At 38.3% G+C, this 19684-nt stretch overlaps 1 long non-coding RNA gene across 1 annotated transcript; it reads right to left on the bottom strand.

The window, feature by feature from the left end:
• Positions 1–9560: 9560 nt before the first annotated feature.
• Positions 9561–19543, bottom strand: LOC129923151 (uncharacterized). The gene is made up of 3 exons (XR_008775099.1): positions 19383–19543; positions 14051–14121; positions 9561–10136 (listed from the first exon to the last, which is right to left on the bottom strand). It is a non-coding gene; the product is annotated as an uncharacterized LOC129923151 (long non-coding RNA).
• Between the last annotated feature and the right edge of the window lie 141 nt (positions 19544–19684).

Consider the following 19684-nt stretch of genomic DNA (forward strand, 5'->3'; position numbering starts at 1 on the left):
TTTTTGGAACAACATTTGTTACTTATATAATTAGCATTTATCATAGACAGCTTTTTCAATTAAGGGTCCGTGGGGTACACAAAGGAGTCCCTGGGTCAAAAAGTTTGAGAACCTCTGGTTTAGATCATCGTGGAAATCCCCATTCAGCATTCAGTGAATTGCTAAAAAACTAATTGAACACCGTGTGATCTTCAGTAGTCAGAAACGAAACAATTAAAAAAAAATAAAAATTCTACCATAGACCATATATTGTATCTAGACTGGACATGGAGATCTTTAAAAACTACAAAAAATGTGATTTTTTTTGTTTTTACAAGTTGAAACAAGGAGTTGTTTTGTAAAGTAGTTATAAGAAGTAAAAAAATTTTTCAACCCTGACCTATGTAACATAATTTAATGTATAGATCTAGATCTAGTAATTGAACATCAAAAATGTGAGTACTCTCGTCTCTTAATTATTATTTTTTTGCAATTTTTAGATATATAATCTAGAAAGATCTAGGTAATCAAACTATTTAAATGTACATAAGATGATTAAAATCAACATGAATTATTTCAATCTAGGATTTTTGAAACATTATCTCAACGGAAACTAAATGGAAATGGTTTTATATATTAGCGTGAATATATAGTTCTGTGATTAATAGCCCATTCTAAAGAAAATCCGAGAAATGATTTTGCATTATTTCTAAACTTTGAAAACTAAAGATCATTATTTTTCTAAGACAGAAAAGATTGATTGGAGCTTGAAAAAGAGTTACGTACATAAAAATCAATATATATATAGGTCTGTGAATCGATCAAAAGCGGATAAGAATTTGTTTCCGGTTTCCAGTCTAGATCTAATATATAAGTCTATGATTCCTACTTTTTCCTCAAATAAATAATAATTTTTGTCTTACCTTTGCATGACAACGATCCTATTGAAGAAGGATATTTTTGATGTTCGGTAAAAATAAATGGTAATTGTTAGTTCTCTAATGTCAAGGCGGTCCTAGTGTATGGTTCTGAAACATGGAGAACAGCTGTAGCGACAACAAAAAAAGTACAGACCTTCATCAACAGATGTCTGAGAAATATCCTACAAGTACACTGGTACGACAAAGTAGAAAACACCAAACTGTGTGAGATGAGTGGACAGAAAAATATAGAAGTGCAGATCTTAGAGAGGAAGTGGAGATGGATTGGTCACACCCTTAGAAAAGATACCAGCAACAGAGCTAGGCAGGCCTTAGAGTGGAACCCCCAGGGAACAAGACGCAGAGGAAGACCAAAAAGAACATGGCGACGCAGTGTACTTGAAGAAGCCGAGAGAAGCCGAGAGGACCGGGAAGAGCTGGGAAACCATAAAACTAGCAAGAGACCGTGGTGAGTGGCGTGTAACAAAAACTAAAGAACTTATAATAGATTTTAGAAAGAAAAAACAAACTATACGTGAACTGCAAATAAACACTACATCTATAGAACAAGTAAAGGCATATAAATATCTAGGCGTTATCATCAACAACAAGCTTTCATGGGAAGACCACCTTGGAACTCTGACAAAGAAAACAGCCCAGCGACTCTTTTTTCTATACAAACTCAACAGTTTTAAATTAAACAAGAAGATCCTTGAGACATTTTACAGCGCAACTGTACATACGGAATAAGTGGTTGGCAAGGCAACGCCTCATCTAAACTGTTGCAACGTCTAGAAAACATCATTAAAAAAGCATCAAAAATTACACTCACAACTGTCGGTGCGTAGATTATGGCATTCTAGCACCAATGTGTATTAAGTGCACTATTTTTGAACGCACTTTCTTTTTGTTGCCTTGCTTGTAAGTTGATGGAGTGTTTTTGTTCTGCTGGTGTAACGTTTGTTGAGATTCTTCTGTGTTCCCCTGTTTAGGGTGAGTATCTAAGGCATAACTGCATTTCGCAGTTGTTTCGATGCCATAGTGATAGTCTACTAGACCTTTTTAGTTTGTCTTTACTTTGTCTTTACAGGGAGTTAGTTTGGGATTGGAAGTCTACGCTGGTGACTAGAGACAGCAGTGTGTTGTGTTGTGGTTTCGAACATTAATGTGTACGTTGTGGGATAGCAAGGTGTAGAATTATTGTTTAATTAATAAATTGACAGTATTAATATGTTTCAAATTCAATGTCATTACTCCATTAGTTTGTCATCATACTTATATTTATATCATTAAATATTTATATTGTTACCAGTGAGTCATTTATTTATTGTAAGCACGAAGGTGCCTGGTTGAATGTCAGGGGCTCGGGCAAACGAGCTAAGGCCTTAACATAACCCTGACAACAACATTACCACATTTAAAGGAACTTTTTGAACAAACGTGCCTAAGAAAAATCGAAAAAATCTTGGAAGACAACGGCCACCCGCTCCATCAGAACTACGCCAGGTCGTCGCGAAGTGAGCGACTGCTGTCAATCAAAACAAGAACGGAGCGGTACAAAAACTCGTTCGTACCTCACTCGGTCAGACTCTATCACCGCCACTCATTGATCAGGGAACATGAAATGCACCAAGATACCTGTGTGTAGTCGCTGAATGAACTCTTCATGTTGTCTGTTGTATTTATGTGTATGTTTCTGTTGTGTTGTCTTTATATGAGAAACGAGTCCTTGTAATCACAACAAATTTCCGTAAGGATCAATAAAGCAGTCTTAGTCTTAGTCTTCTTGTCGAGGCCCTATGTTCCATGAGGAACTAGCAAGAGACCGTGGTGAATGGCGTGTTCTTGTCGAGGCCCTATGTTCCATGAGGAACTAGCAAGAGACCGTGGTGAGTGGCGTGTTCTTGTCGAGGCCCTATGTTCCATGAGGAACTAGCAAGAGACCGTGGTGAGTGGCGTGTTCTTGTCGAGGCCCTATGTTCCATGAGGAACTAGCAAGAGACCGTGGTGAGTGGCGTGTTCTTGTCGAGGCCCTATGTTCCATGAGGAACTAGCAAGAGACCGTGGTGAGTGGCGTGTTTTTGTCGAGGCCCTATGTTCCATGAGGAACCAAAAAAAATGATGATGATGATGATGATGTTAGTTTTCTTGAGTTCCTTCTTTCCTAGGGCCATTAGAGCATGTAATGGGTTGCCTAAGCTAGCCAGGAAAATTAGTGACTTAGCAGAATTCAGGTCTTTGGTTAATATGCATGACTAAATGCTTGACGCGTATGACGTAATCATCTTCTTTTTTTTTTATGTAACGTCTGTATTCAGATAAGATAAGAAGACAATCAACAACAAATTAACAAAAAAACAAACAAAAACAAAAACTAATCAATGCAATAATCAATCAAATAATTTTTCTGAAATCGTGACAAAATCTGTAGTCAAGGTGTATGAGCTCATGTTCACAGTTTCAGCTTGATAGAATAATGAAAAGGTAAAAAAAAAAAAATGTGTTTTACTATGACTTAAGTATCAGTTAATAGTTCATGCATGTAGTGAATGGAACACAATTTCCAGATATACGTTTGTGTACGTTATTTCTCCCGCACCCATTCTCTGATCAAGTTGGTGGCGCAAATCAAAATCTACAAAAATATGAAAACACTTGTTTGGGGACAGTCATTGTGAACAATGGTACAGAGCAGAGGTTTTCCAATTATTTTTTTTTTGGTCTCGTAGACCTCGTTGTCATGTTTTCCAATTTTAAGTAGACCCCTGTTTTGACACTGTTTTGATTATTTTCCAAAATTCATGAATTTCAAATATGATTGGTTGTTGTGGGGTTTTTTTTTTGTGTTATTTTTTTTTTTTACACGGATTTAAATGTCGTGCATATTTATTAAGGAAATTTAAATTTAAAATGAAGCGAAGTAAAAAAGTTTATTACCAAAAAAAAATATATACGCCTATGAGTGGGCTGTATGGTGGGCTTGTGGGCTGCATGGTGGTCTGTATGGTGGGCAATTTTTTTCCCATTAATAATATAACAAGCAAAATACAAAAAAATCCTTTAGAAAAAAAAGAGAAGCTTATCTAAAGGGGGAGAACTCCTCCCTTAAAACTATATTTATCAATAATTTACACGTTATTTCCCTTATTCAATATCAGACACAATAATATTCTAATGACAGGTCCTTTAGAGCTAGACTTAGAAGAGTAGGATTTTTCAATTTCGTTTTTTTTTTTTAGGGCGCCCGGGAGAAGTGGCCTTTAGGTAACCGGTCATTCCAATGTCAACGGGATGGAGGACATAAGGGATATGACAGTAGAGTCATCCTCTTGGCGACTGTTAGCTAAAGGGGTCAGACTGTGTCAAGCGCAAATACTATTTCTCTTGTGCATAATTGACAAGCCTGGTGTGTCACTTGCAAAGAGTTTTAGCCAATTAAATTAAAAAAAAACAAACGTGTAGGCAGGGATAATATTAAAAAAAAATCAAGCAAAATATTTTTAAAAAATCCTTAAAAAAAAAAGAAAACTAAAGCTTATTTAAAGTGAAAGAACTCCGCCTTTAAACCTATATCTTTCAATAATATACAATTTTTTTTTCTTTTATTTGATATTATAGAACCAAATTAATTACCAATAATTACTTGACTAGTTGGGTATTATTGTTTTGTTAGGTACAATACATAATTATTGAAAGTATTTATTGAAAGTATCAACTTTGTCAGAGAATTCAGAAGGCAGTAATAACGTTGTCAATAACTGAAGAATACTTACTAATTAGTTTCCCTTGTAGGCATCAAAAAAAAAAAAAAAACTAACAGTAATTAATTGAATAATTGTTTACATTTTTTTTTATTGATTCATGTTTTGTATGTGCTCAGGCAACCCATTCCATGCCCTAATAGCACTAGGGAAGAAGGAGTATTTGTATAAATTTGTCCTAGCATATGGGACGAGGAATGTGCCTTTATCTTTGTGTCTTTCAGAGTATTTTTTTAAATTTTGTTCCGAGAATGGGTATGGGAGAAATAACGTGTAAACACGTTCTACAAGACAGAGTGAGTTGATATAAGCTTTGAAAAAATGTTTATTAGAAATAGATAGATCTGTTGCTTTTTTTCCTAGCTTTAGAACTTTTGGCGCCTAGAAGGTCAGCGCCAAAACGACCAGCGTTCAGTCATCCCTAGACTTAGTTTACCACTCACATATAGAGGCCATGTTTTAATTACTTAAGCATCGAAACCAAAAAAAATCTATATTTTCAATCTTTTGAAAGAAGTTTATAAAATGTAAAGCCACGTGCTAATGGTTTCTATAGGCTTATATATTAAGCTACTTATTTTAATCCTCTGTTTAAAAACTTGAAAACAGAATCATGACTTTTATAACGTCCATAGTGGTGTCTCTGCATTTTGATGTTAGTCTAGATCTAGATGAATAACGGATCAGATTAGCTATTCTAATATGATAATGAGGTGTCTGTCTCCAAATTTATACTTTAATCTAAAATAATTTGTCCATTCTTAAATACACCATATAGTCTATATTTTAATCTAGATTAATTTGTCGGTTCTTAAATAACACATGTATTTTCTAATCACGATTAATTTGTCGGTTCTTAAATACCACATGTATTTTCTAATCACGATTAATTTGTCGGTTCTTAAATACCACATGTATTTTCTAATCACGATTAATTTGTCGGTTCTTAAATACCACATGTATTTTCTAATCACGATTAATTTGTCGGTTTTAAATGCCACATGTATTTTCTAATCACGATTAATTTGTCGGTTCTTAAATACCACATGTATTTTCTAATCACGATAAATTTGTCGGTTCTTAAATACCACATGTATTTTCTAATCGCGATTAATTTGTCGGTTCTTAAATACCACATGTATTTTCTAATCGCGATTAATTTGTCGGTTCTTAAATACCACATGTATTTTCTAATCACGATTAATTTGTCGGTTCTTAAATACCACATGTATTTTCTAATCACGATTAATTTGTCGGTTCTTAAATACCACATGTATTTTCTAATCACGATTAATTTGTCGGTTCTTAAATACCACATGTATTTTCTAATCACGATTAATTTGTCGGTTCTTAAATACCACATGTATTTTTTAATCACGATTAATTTGTCGGTTCTTAAATACCACATGTATTTTCTAATCACGATTAATTTGTCGGTTCTTAAATACCACATGTATTTTCTAATCACGATTAATTTGTCGGTTCTTAAATACCACATGTATTTTCTAATCACGATTAATTTTTCGGTTCTTAAATACCACATGTATTTTCTAATCACGATTAATTTGTCGGTTCTTAAATTCCACATGTATTTTCTAATCACGATTAATTTGTCGGTTCTTAAATACCACATGTATTTTCTAATCACGATTAATTTGTCGGTTCTTAAATTCCACATGTATTTTCTAATCACGATTAATTTGTCGGTTCTTAAATACCACATGTATTTTCTAATCACGATTAATTTTTCGGTTCTTAAATACAACATGTATTTTCTAATCATGATTAATTTGTCGGTTCTTAAATACCACATGTATTTTCTAATCACGATTAATTTGTCGGTTCTTAAATACCACATGTATTTTCTAATCACGATTAATTTGTCGGTTCTTAAATACCACATGTATTTTCTAATCACGATTAATTTGTCGGTTCTTAAATACCACATGTATTTTCTAATCACGATTAATTTGTCGGTTCTTAAATACCACATGTATTTTCTAATCACGATTAATTTGTCGGTTCTTAAATACAACATGTATTTTCTAATCACGATTAATTTGTCGGCTTTTAGAAAAAAAGAGCTACCTCCTAAATCTGCAGCTATATTTGAGTTTGTTTGACAGTTTCACTCTTGTCACTCTCCATTCTTATTTGTCTTTTAGTCATGGCTATCACTATCAATGAAAGGCCCACCCATGGATCCAATATATGTGCATATGTAAATTAGTTTTTGATCCTTTTCTCGTCTTTTCCTTAAAAAAAAAATTATAGTCATAGCCCTTGCATTTAATTCTTAAGTAGACTTCGATCTTTCCGTATAGTTTGGCGCATGGCAGTCTCCACAAAGATCTGTCACTAGCAATGTCTGAAGCCTCCTCCCACCTGGTGTGCACTACTATAAGGTCCTACTTGAAAGTGTGGCGTCAAGCTATACGAGGACGTCCGTGTTTGCGCTTTCTTCGTATTTGCCTCCATGTCATTGCAACTCTTGGTATGCGTATTTTATTTTGATATTATCTAAAAAAAAAGGACTCTGTCAGGATCGAAATGGATGAAAAGGGAAACACTATTCACTGCAGTCCAAGTGTCCATTGAAGAAATTTTCAGATGTTTTGGTGGATCTGCAACAGTACCACTCTATGACAAGTGACGAGAATCTCTCAGGGATGTTTAGGGCCTCAAAGATGTCTGCAAGGTCAGTTGTTAATATCCACTCGGTCGATCTGATGACGGGGTAGGCCTAATAATTTAATTATCAAACTGTAAAATGTGCCGAAAACTGAACATGGGTTTTAATATTTTTATTTCAATTTTAATGTGAGGCTAAGTAAGCTTAAGCCTGGCACTGGCTACCTATCAAGGAGGCTCGAGAGTCGACACCCGACTCGAGCAGAGTTGTGTTTACTGAGCGCCTAAAGGCAGCACGGAAAACCTTCTCCCAGATACCCCTTTCTCCACTGGTCCACAGAAAGAGATTTGGACCACAGCCCTCTCAGCATGCTGCAAGCACGAAAGCTAGGGTGTGGGAAAAGGGTACTGAGATCACTGGCATCAAGGAGATGGCACATCCTCCGAGGGCGACGTTGCGTAAGGGGCGCCAAAATGGGCATTAAATCGACATAAATATCAAATACATTTCTTTTCACCCTATTTTAGAGGATCGATGAGGCATGGGTGCATATCGAACTTGTGACGCTAGTTAACTCCGTACACGTTATAGGAAAGTTGTGTATCGCTTACAGGCGACTGTTCTTATACAAATATGTTTGAATATAACAAGACTTCGAAGTATAACTTTAAGTATAGTCCTTATTATTTCCCTACCAAATTCATGTAGAAGACGAGGATGGGGCGTGACTCTACTGGTTATAAGTAAGTAATCCCCTTTCAGACCATGAGGTCTATAGAATAGATGATGTTAACGGTTAACGAGCAGGGCGTCATGTGGCTAGCGCAACGACCAACCGCCTTTACTTTCTCACAAACAAAATCTTAGTCTTCACCGAGATTCGAACCCATAACCTCAGGTTCAGAAGCCAAGCGCTTGACTCTACTAACGCTTAAAAAATGATTCTGCTGTGGTAAGAAGTGTGCAACAATTAACATAAACATTGAAATGTTTGGACAACAAGCTTATCAACATTTATTTTATTCTGAACACTGAATATACTAAAGTGCTTGCTTGTTATGATAAAATAAAATAAGATAATATTATTGGTCTAAATAGATGGAGACTTGCTGGTTTGACTACAAATGTCCATCTCAGTGTTACTACTAAGACAATAACAGTGAGGTTTCAAACTTGAACAGCATTCACAGACGCAACATACGCGCGCACACACACACACACTGGTATACACTATGTCTTTAATTGGGACTATTTAATCAGATTGTCAATTTAAGTGAGGTACATGTTATGTCTTTGATTGGGACTATTTAATCAGATTGTCAATTTAAGTGAGGTACATGTTATGTCTTTAATTGGGACTATTTAATCAGATTGTCAATTTAAGTGAGGTACATGTTATGTCTTTAATTGGGACTATTTAATCAGATTGTCAATTTAAGTGAGGTACATGTTATGTCTTTGATTGGGACTATTTAATCAGATTGTCAATTTAAGTGAGGTACATGTTATGTCTTTGATTGGGACTATATAATCAGATTGTCCATTTAAGTGAGGTACATGTTATGTCTTTGATTGGGACCATTTAATCAGATTGTCAATTTAAGTGTGGTACATGTTATGTCTTTGATTGGGACTATTTAATCAGATTGTCAATTTAAGTGAGGTACATGTTATGTCTTTGATTGGGACTATTTAATCAGATTGTCAATTTAAGTGAGGTACATGTTATGTCTTTGATTGGGACTATTTTATCAGATTGTCAATTTAAGTGAGGTACATGTTATGTCTTTGATTGGGACTATTTAATCAGATTGTCAATTTAAGTGAGATACATGTTATGTCTTTGATTGGGCCTTTTTAATCAGATTGTCAATTTAAGTGAGGTACATGTTATGTCTTTGATTGGGACTTTTTAATCAGATTGTCAATTTAAGTGAGGTACATGTTATGTCTTTGATTGGGACTATTTAATCAGATTGTCAATTTAAGTGAGGTACATGTTATGTCTTTGATTGGGACTATTTAATCAGATTGTCAATTTAAGTGAGGTACATGTTATGTCTTTGATTGGGACTATTTAATCAGATTGTCAATTTAAGTGAGGTATGTTATTGAATTCCGTAGACAGAAATAAGGCCAACAACTCCAAAGATTAAGGCTTTAGACATAATGCAAAACAAATCCTAATGACACGGATATAATCATATGATACAGAGTCATACACAAAAGATTTATTTGATTTAAAAAAAAAAACACAACAGCACTAGACAAGATCAAGAAAACATCAATTTAATAGTGGACATTTGACATCAGTCTCCTTTTCAACCTTAAAATACAATAGATTTCACATAACAAACAAATTTCATTTATTTTTTCCTTTGAACATTAATATTTTCAGCTTTTTTTTTTTTTTTTTTGCTTTCAAATATATATAAATTTAACCAAAAACAATAAAAATAAACACCAGAGCAGTTAATATAATATGTATATATGGATTAACTGTTGTAATATTTTTTATTCTGGTAGTTTGAAGAAACAATTAAAAGAAATGCTTTTGTTGATATATTACTAATTTATGCTACGAATAGTATATATTGTGCTCTGGAGATGTGTTCGGTAAAACTGATATTTTTTGTCATCCACTTCGTTTTCCAGCTCATGCAGAGACTTGTTCACCTATTTTGATAATATTGATTTGCCTGAAAATCAGAGGCATCCTGTTGGTCTTCAGCTGCCTCGTAGCCCTCGTTGGAACCAAAGCCATAGTTGTCGTTAAAGTCTCTTGATGATGGCGCGTCTTTATTTCTGATTTTAGTTCTGTGTGAGTTCTTTGCCAAAATAACCCTTAAAAAAATGGAAATATTAAGGTATGAAAGATAATTGTAGCAATCCTTTAAATGTAGACATTATATCCAACAACACTCTACTGGATAAAGACATTAACAACAGGATAGCCAAGGCAATGAACACCATTTTGCAGATAATAGTCTGGGACAACATATTGCTGACTAGCAGTACTAAAACCCTAGTCTACCGGACCTGAGTGTTGAGCACCTTGATATACGGAAGTGAAACAGGGTCAATCTACTCATAACAGGAAAAAAAGCTGAATGTCTTCCACCTCCGGTGCCTAAGGCGGATTTTTAAAATAAGGTGGCAAGATAAGATAACCAATGAGGAAGTGCTACGAAGAGCAAGGTGCCAGGACATCCGCTCTGTTATCAGCAGCAGACGCCTTGGCTGGCTTGGCCACGTTCGTAGAATGTCAGTAGGTCGACTTCCACAGGACATTCTGTATGGCGATCTAATAGAAGGCAGAAGAGCCGCTGGTCGCCCACTTTTACGTTATACGGATGTATGCAAACGCGACATGAAGCTCTTCAAAATCGACACTAGCAGCTGTAAAGAAGTGGCACTGGATAGATCCACATGGAGAGAGAGCAAAAGGAAAGGGTCAGGGAAGGGTCACGGATTGCAGATGTCATACACAACAGATGCAGAAAGAAGGGTGAAAATGCAACGGCGCCAGGTGATTACATATGCCCAACCTGCGATCGCAGCTGTGTATCAAGGATTGGCCTCTTTAGTCACACAAGAAGTTGCAAAGGGAAAAGATCGTCTCCCGAGACGTAAAATGCCACAGACTTCAAAAGTATACATAGCTTCCGAAACAGAAGGAGCCATATATATATATGGCTTGAGTTCAAATGATTGACTAATGATCTAGGTCCAGAGGATCTTCTAGAACACTGCTATTCAGTGAGGACCTGTTGACTGATTTACCACTGTCATAGAATCGTGTTTCTTTCTGTTTTGTTTTTTTTTGCCCGTCATCTAGTGATTGTATTGTCTTAACTGAAAAACAAAAACTTTATCTGTCAAAAAATTCTCTTTAAAACCAAGCAAAATATACAGAGATAATTAAAGAAGAAGAGATTATCTAAGGGAAAGAACTCCACATTTATAAATTCTAAATCCCCAAATTGACTCTCTCTCTCTCTCTCTCTCTCTGTATATATATATCATGGGCGTAGCCAGGATTTTTTTTCGGGGGGGGTTTTGGGGGGTGAATTCCCCCCCCCCCCGACCCCCCCCCCCCGGGAAAAAAATTATATGTATTTATGTGTGTGTGTGTACATAATCTTTATTACATTCTGACCCTTCATTCTTTCGGAAGACGTTTATTGTGCCCTAGAATAGGTTCTTCCATGAGTTAGTGAAAAAATTGTAGATTCCCCGACATTACTAGCAAAGGGGTCTGGGGGAGCGCTAGGAGCTCCACCAGCGCGGGGCGAAGCCCCGCCGCCAAGCACTATTTCTGATATTGAAAACCAACAAAATGCATATTCTGAGGTATCTACAGTGCATTTTCCTGCTATTAAAAAATTCTATTTCAAAAACCTAATGTGTTATTCTTACTGACTTAGACCCTCCCTCGTCGTTCGGCGCATTTGCCATCAAGCTGTTTCCATAAAATTGTGGACTCCCCGCCATTACTAGCAAGGGGTTCTGGGGGAGTGCCAGGAGCTCCCCAGCGCGGGGCGAATCCCCGCCGCCAAGCACTATTTCTGGTATTGAAAGCCAACAAAATGCATATTCTGAGGTATCTACAGTCCATTTTAATGCTATTAAAAAGTTTTATTTCGAAAACCTATTGTGCTATTCTTACTGACTTAGACCCTCCCACGCCGTTCGGAGCATTTGACGTCAAGCAGTTTCCATAAAAATCTGTCACTGGTAATGTCTGAAGCCTCTTCCCACCTACCATGAGGACCTCCATGAATGAGTGGCGTCAAGTTGTTCTAGGATATCATTGCAACTCTTCTTATGCGTAATTCATTTTGTCGGAGAATATGTCCCGCAAACCTCATGCGTCGTTCTCTCACAATCTTACTAAGGGGTCGACTCCCAGTTCGGCATAGGATTTCCTTGATTTAGATCCGATCTCTATAACTGACTCCTGAAATCTGTATTAGCCATCTTTGTTGAGCTACATTTAGTGTTTTTCGATTCCGGTAGATGACTATTCACTGCAGTTTATTAATGGAGCCCTGCCACTGGTAAAAATAAGTAACCTCTCTTGAATACGCTCTTGGAATTAAGTAACTGTAGTTTGCTTTAGATTTTATATCGAAAAGAGAAGTTTTATCGTCAAAATCTTCTGTTGGGGGTTTTCAACCTCAAATGCTCTGTAGGGGGATCTTAGACTCAAAACCATCTGGAGGGGTTTTAAACTTTAAAAAAAAGCCATCTGTAGAAGAAACTCAAAACCCCCGATTGGCTTGACTACGCTCAAATAATTTTAGTGTGTAATTTGTTTTTTTTTATATTGAAGATGTATTTGTAGCACCAAACCCCTCTGAATGGGGGTTTAAACTCAAAACCTCTTTCGGCAACGCTCATAGCATTTTGAGTGCGTAATTTACTTTTTTTCTTACACTGAAGATGGCGGGGGGTTTAAATTCAAAATCCCTCTGACTACGCTCATAGATTTTAGAGTGAGTAATTTTCTTTTATTTAAATTGAAGAGGTACTTTTTAGCTTCAAACTCCACTGGAGGGGAGTTTAAATTCAAAACCCCATAGACTACACTCATAACATTTTTAGTGAATAATTTACTTTTTTTTAATTATTACAAAGAGGTATTTTTTACCTTCAAAACTGTGTCAAAACCCATTTAGCTACGCTCATAACATTTCGAGTGCGTAATTAGCTTTTTTTTATATTAAAGAGGGGGTTTATCGTAAATTTTAGACGGGATTTTAAAATCAAAATCATCCTTAACTTTGCTCTTGGAATTAGGGGATTTTCGTTTGCATTTTTTTTTGTTTTGTTTTATAGAAGAGGGGGAGTTAACTGCAAAAACCCCAGGTAGGGGGTTTAAAACTCAAAACCCCTGGTAGGGGGTTTTAAACTCAAACTCGAACCGTTCTGGTAGGCGTTTTAAACTCGAACCCCCCTGGTAGGGGTTTTTAAACTCGAACCCCCCTGGTAGGGGTTTTTAAACTCGAACCCCCATGGTAGGGGGTTTTAAACTCAAAACCCCTTTGGTTGTGATGGTGTGATGGCAAGTGATGGTTTAGTATTAAAATCTCACCTAAAATAAACAAAATCAAAGCAAAAAATCTGTCACTAAATTCCGACTTCCCCCCCCCCTTGGGGGGGGGATTTCATTTCGGGGGGGGTTTGAACCCCAAGAACCCCCCCCCTGGCTACGCCCATGATATATATATATATATATATATATATCGAGAGACGATCTTTTCCCTTTGCGCTGGGGGAAAGCCTGGGCGGTAAATTTGCGATCGCTGGGCTGCCCACTCGACAGCACACGCCTCTCTTCCATACTGACCGGGTCCAAAGGGATGGCAGGCCATCACAATTTGGGGTATATATATATATATATATATGTGTGTGTGTGTATGTGTGTTTACATCCATATTATGCGGCATAAAGGTGTCCTACTTTTGGAATGTGTACCGTATGAGCTGTAGTGGCAGTATATAGGTGGGACACTTTGTATTCAGTAGGCTGGGCTCTACCATTTTTAATTATTATAACAATTTTTCTTTTTTTCACAACCCATCATGAATGGTATAATGAAACCAAGCTATTGGTATTAGCGACTCTTTATGCTTGATCAAAATGCAACAGTACCAGACCGAATAGCAGTTTTTAAAACCCATTAAAACAAAACTGTCTTATATATAATTATATATATATATATATATATATATCGAACATAAAACCTTTCTTACGAAATCATAAGCAGAGATAGAACACAGACGAGGAGAGTACGATTCATGTTGGATATGGCCTTGTAAACAATCTGAAAAGAAACAAACGAACTCTTTAGTTATATAATGTTAAAGCAAAGACTAAACTGAGTGGAGAGTTAATATCTGCGTCAGGCCAGCATCATCGTTCCTAGCTGACTTAAAAAGGAGTGGAAATTATAAGGTTAACAAAAAAAACTACATCACAAAGAGAGTTCTACATAATGTAACAAAATCATAGTTAAATCCCAATGCCTAGCAGCAGCCCCCCCAAAAAACCAAGCCAATATAACTTTCTTACTTTGACAGATTATGTAGGTGAAGCAATGGAAAACTTCCTTCTATATCATGTATAGAGTATAGGATAGCCCCGATACCATAACGCAGTGTTTCTCAAACTTTTTCCTTGACGCAACACTTAGCACATTTTGAAAATTTAGAGGAATACTTTGCTTATTTTCCAGAGGGATATATTCACTTGGTGGTCTACTAGTTAATTATTCCAGTAGTTCATGTAACAATTATTCAGGCTTCGCGGAACACAATGGTCCTACAGAGCACAGTTTTGGGCAACACTGCTATAACCTATTAAGAGACAAATAGCTTCACAGATTCTCTTATCTCATAGACTGTCAAATCTTCTTATTACATTTTATGTCAGAAACAAGTAACATAAAATAGTAGCACCTTTTTATAAAGTCATTTCAAAGCTTATGACTTTGTGTTAAAGTGATTACTAATGAACAATAGATGTTCAAAATGTCAAAGCAAGAGTTGGCATGTCAAGCACACTGTTCATTGTGGCTGTTGGCTCTCAAATCGAATACAGCCTGCCAGTTAAGGTCTAGGCAAGCAGGACGGCCCTCAAATAACTTGACAAAGTACAGGCTCAGGCTTTGTGGTTCCTAGCTAGCACCTTAAGTCCAACATGCGCGGAAGAAATCATGTGTGATGTGCCTCTTCTCGTCCTGGGGAGAACTAGGCTGGTACTTGTAGCTAGGAAGCTCTGTAAAATGAATGATCCAGGCATCCCCCCATCCAAATCCTAACTAGTCGGTGAAGAGAAAACATCACGGATCCGCGCGGAAATCTTTTATGCAAGAGGCGTGTGTCACATCATTGTGTGTGACATGAAGTAGTCGGGAATCTTTTATGTAAGAGGCGTGTGTCACATCATTGTTTGTGACATCAACTAGGCGGGAATTTTTTATGTAAGAGGCGTGTGTCACATCATTGTTTGTGACATGAACTAGTCGGGAATCTTTTATGTAAGAGGCGTGTGTCACATCATTGTTTGTGACATGAACTAGTCGGGAATCTTTTATGCAAGAGGCGTGTGTCACATCATTGTTTGTGACATGAACTAGTCGGGAATCTTTTATGCAAGAGGCGTGTGTCACATCATTGTTTGTGACATGAACTAGGCGGGAATCACGGAGTACACTTAAAATTCATTGGTGACACTTTTCACGTGAAAGTTTGTGCGGAACGATGGGACAAAAGTCTCGTTCTGAGAGTTGACCACATGGTTAGAAAACAGTAGTCGCCATGATCAGGAAAGTGTAAAGACTTATCTTACCAATTGTGTAAAAGGCATTAGTGAGTACGTGCTTGATGAATTCTATCGGAGTGTATTGTGGATTTATGTGAATATTTTCTTGTATTCCTTGATTGCTGGACTGGTCAATATTTTGTGTATTTCATTTTATAGTCAATAAACGTACTGTCTGCTACTCTAGGACTTGATTGATGAATTTTAGTATTTGTTGTGCTGTGCTAATTAGAGTAGACATGCCAGACAACAAATAGTACAACAGTTCAAGGTGAAGGAAGGCATCTTTAGTTACTGCATAGTAGACACTTTAATGTGCATAAATATATGTCACATAATAAGCAGCGACAGCGTGCAATTTGAGCGTGCAAGCTGGACTCTCCACCAAGCGGGTACCAATTTAAAGGGTTAGTGCCAGCCCGCCACGGAGGAGCCCGACCAACTCTCACATTAACCTTAGATTAGAGAGGTTGGAAGTAGATACTGGAACACACACTCACACACTCGTCTATACTAATGCAGAAAGCGCTGCACACACTAAGACACATATATACGCCCTACGCCATCTACTTCTAAACAGACAGATCTGTACCCTAAAGATCCGGTGAGAGTACGGGGGCCTATATTACTGTGTTACTTGATCTCGATCATGAGTGGTCTCGCTGCATGTACCTGAGATGCGGAAATACCGTGTGAGTCTCATCGCACTAGGGCACCGTGTTGAGAACTCTATTCTCTGATAACACGGACAAGGAAAGCGGCAGTCCTTCTCAAAGCTTCTCTGTCTCCGTACAGAGCCAGCTCCTCATGCAAACCAGCTTTTGTTTCACTCAAATGGCCTTGTTTAGGGTGTAGTTTTGCGCACTCGTAAGGATGTGGTTAACTGTTTCGACGTCGTCCTGACAATGCCTGCAGCGTGAGTCGAAGTTTGGCTTAAATTTAGCAAAATAGGCACCGATTGGACAGTGTCCCGTTCGGTACCTAGCGATTGTTACCTGTTCTTCCCTATTTAGCTGCTACCATTCGTCCGATTTTGAGGGCCCTTTTAAGTTTTGCCAGACTTCCCTTCCCGTATTACCGTTTTCCCAGCTTTTGCTCCATTTATTTCTTGCCCATTCGTCCACTATCGTACGCGCCTGCTCAAAAGTCTGTGGCTCGTCCACAGGGTCCAGTTTTGAGCTGAGCTTGGCTAATAAGTCAGCTTTCACATTACCCTCCACATCCACGTGTCCAGGTATGTATTGGAATGTCGTCCGAATTTTGTGTTTTTCTTGGAGGCGTCCCACGCACGCCAGTGTTTTTGCCAGTGGTTCCGGGAGCGTATCTGCAGGGCTTTCAATGGCTTGTAGGCTCGACAGAGAGTCTGTAAACAGTACAATAGGATTGGGTTGTGCTGTTTTCTCGTTAAGTCGTTCTTCAATGTACTCTACTGCATTTTGAATTGCAACCATTTCAGCTACGTAATTGCTCCTGCCAGAACACGCACCTAGAATCTCATCGTTCTCAATCGTGCCAGGGAATTGAACCACCACACCATACCCAGAGGTTTTTTGTCCGAGGTACTTTTCCTACTTTTTCTGGTATTCATCAACGATTTGACCAAACGCCTAGGGTGTCGCTCACTACTTTTTGCGGACGATTTGCTGATCTGGAAAACTGGGAGATCCGCAGCCGCTCTAGCTGCGGAAATCCAACGTGACCTAGTCACGATTTCTTGCTACACACGTTTGTGGAATATGGAGGTTAATTGTGCGAAAACAGTCTGGACCCTTTTCACTCTTGGCAAAGATATCTATAAAGAAAAGATTTCTCTCTCAATCAATGGTACCGAATTAAAGATGGAAGCCAAGCCGAAATACCTGGGAGTCACCCTGGACCCAAAAATGGGTTTGTCCGACCATGTGAGAACAGTGCGAGAGCAAGCGTCAGAGAGCCTTAAGGTAGTCAAGCGGTTAGCCACGACCAAGTGGGGGGCCAAAGCGAACGTGTTACGGGCCCTCTACATTGGAGCGGTAAGGTCGAGGATGGAGTACTCGTCTCTTGCACAGGTCTATGCCTCACAAACGTCTCTAGCGGGGCTGGACTCAGTGCAGAACCAAGCAATTAGACTCATTTGTGGTGCATTTCGTACGACGCCAACTGCGGCATGTGAGGTCATGACAAATCTCCCACCACTGAGATTACGAAGGGAGCGAGCCGTTATGATTGCTTATGAAAAATTCAAACGGCTAGAAGAGGGTTGCCCAGTCAGGAGTCTGGTCGACAATTGGCAGGGCGGAAATCGGCTGAAGCGGAACTCTTTCATGCACTCGGTGCGGGAATTGTCCAAAGAAGTCGATTTACCCCAGAACAGAGCAGCTCTCGCTCTGCATGGGGCTTCTTCTCCGGCGAATGCTCCTGGATCCCAGAGGTGAGGAAATCGCTGATTGACCCAGAAGTTAACAAGAAATGCACAAAAACTGTCCTACGAAACACTGCCAGGAAAACTGTCGCCCAGTACCCAGCTGACTACATTAAAGTGTACACAGATGGTTCCACGAGAGAGCGGAAATACCTACGAGTATGATTGTACTACGCCACATTGTGTGATGGGGAACTAAATAAACAATCCGCAGCGACATCTGTTATAATGATCACAGATTCAGGCTACTATATAAAAATCATGAGTGGCTCGAGGGGGGGGGGAGTCACCTTTATTTAAAAAAAAAAACCAACACACACAAACTCAGAGCAGCAGATACCATTTCTTGAAGTGGACGACCTCACATTGAGCGTGAAGGGCAATGACGCGACAGGTGACCGCTTTCGTGACCCCAAATACGTTTAACCAGGCTAAACCTTTAAATCGAAAGTGTGTACAGGAGGAGTGGTTGAAATCTTGGGATAGCTCATACGAAGCCCAAAGAATCTAGCAGATCCCCCCCCCCCCACCCCGACACAGACGCTACATGATGGAGGTGAATAAAGCCGAAACCAACGAAAAGAGTGCTGTGTGAAACGGGACAATGCCCCATTGGTGCTTACTTTCCAGCCAAATTGTGATGCTGTTGCCGACACTGTGCAGAGTCAGTGGAAACAGTGGCGCACGTCTTGCAAGAGTGCCCACAGCTACGGGTAACATATCTGCCGAGTCATTTGACCTGTGAGGGAGCTAAGCACTAAGCCAAACAGTTGATTTTCTCGCCTAGGCGCTACGGGAGGACTAGAAAATCTATTTTTGTTCTGCAACTTCGGAGTTCATCGAGAGAGAGAGAGAGACAGAGAGAGAGAGAGAGAGAGGAGAGAGAGAGAGAGAGGGAGAGAGAGATGTTACGATGGACACTCAAATATAAATACACTTGACATAAGAACAATCTCAGGTAAACACAAACAAGTATAATCAGCCATCTTGATTATTAGAGTAGTTTCCCCTGTGCATGGGCACAACTCTTCTTGACATACAACATTCCATCAACAGAGAGAGAGAGAGAGAGAAGAGAGAGAGAGAGAAATAGAAAGAGGAGAGAGAGAGGAGAGAGAGAGAGAAATAGAGAGAGGAGAGAGAGAGAGAGAGAAAACATGGATTGGCTTGAGGGACACTTGAATCCTAGAACTGGACTCTGTGTGAAGTAAACCCATATATCTTGGTGTTGGTTGTTAAATATATACATATATATAACATTGTGATCTTGCATTGCCCCTTTTATTACAGCTGCATCCCTAAAATTGACAAAGAACATTAGGCTTATAACATTCTTTTAGAAATAAGAAGAAATGTCTTACCCCTAGAGACCTGCCTGAGACTCAATTAGCAATGGCGAATTTTTCTATAAGAGACACGAATACACTTTAGAAACCACCTGCAGCGTATTGGAGATGACTTTTTGTACTGCTAATTTTATACTTTCTGTTATCAAATCTTCTTATTCTCATAGCTTTAGCAATCTGCAATTTATAGCAGATTTGAATGGATTAGTAACCGCAGTCAAAGTTCTCTAAAACAGCGCATGTTTAATTCGTAATTGCGTTGGACATTAAATTCCTAGTTTTATGTCCTTTAAGACATCATACAAAAAACGATTTAT

This window comes from Biomphalaria glabrata, chromosome 15 (assembly GCF_947242115.1).
Source record: "Biomphalaria glabrata chromosome 15, xgBioGlab47.1, whole genome shotgun sequence".
In the NCBI taxonomy this organism is placed as follows: domain Eukaryota; kingdom Metazoa; phylum Mollusca; class Gastropoda; family Planorbidae; genus Biomphalaria; species Biomphalaria glabrata.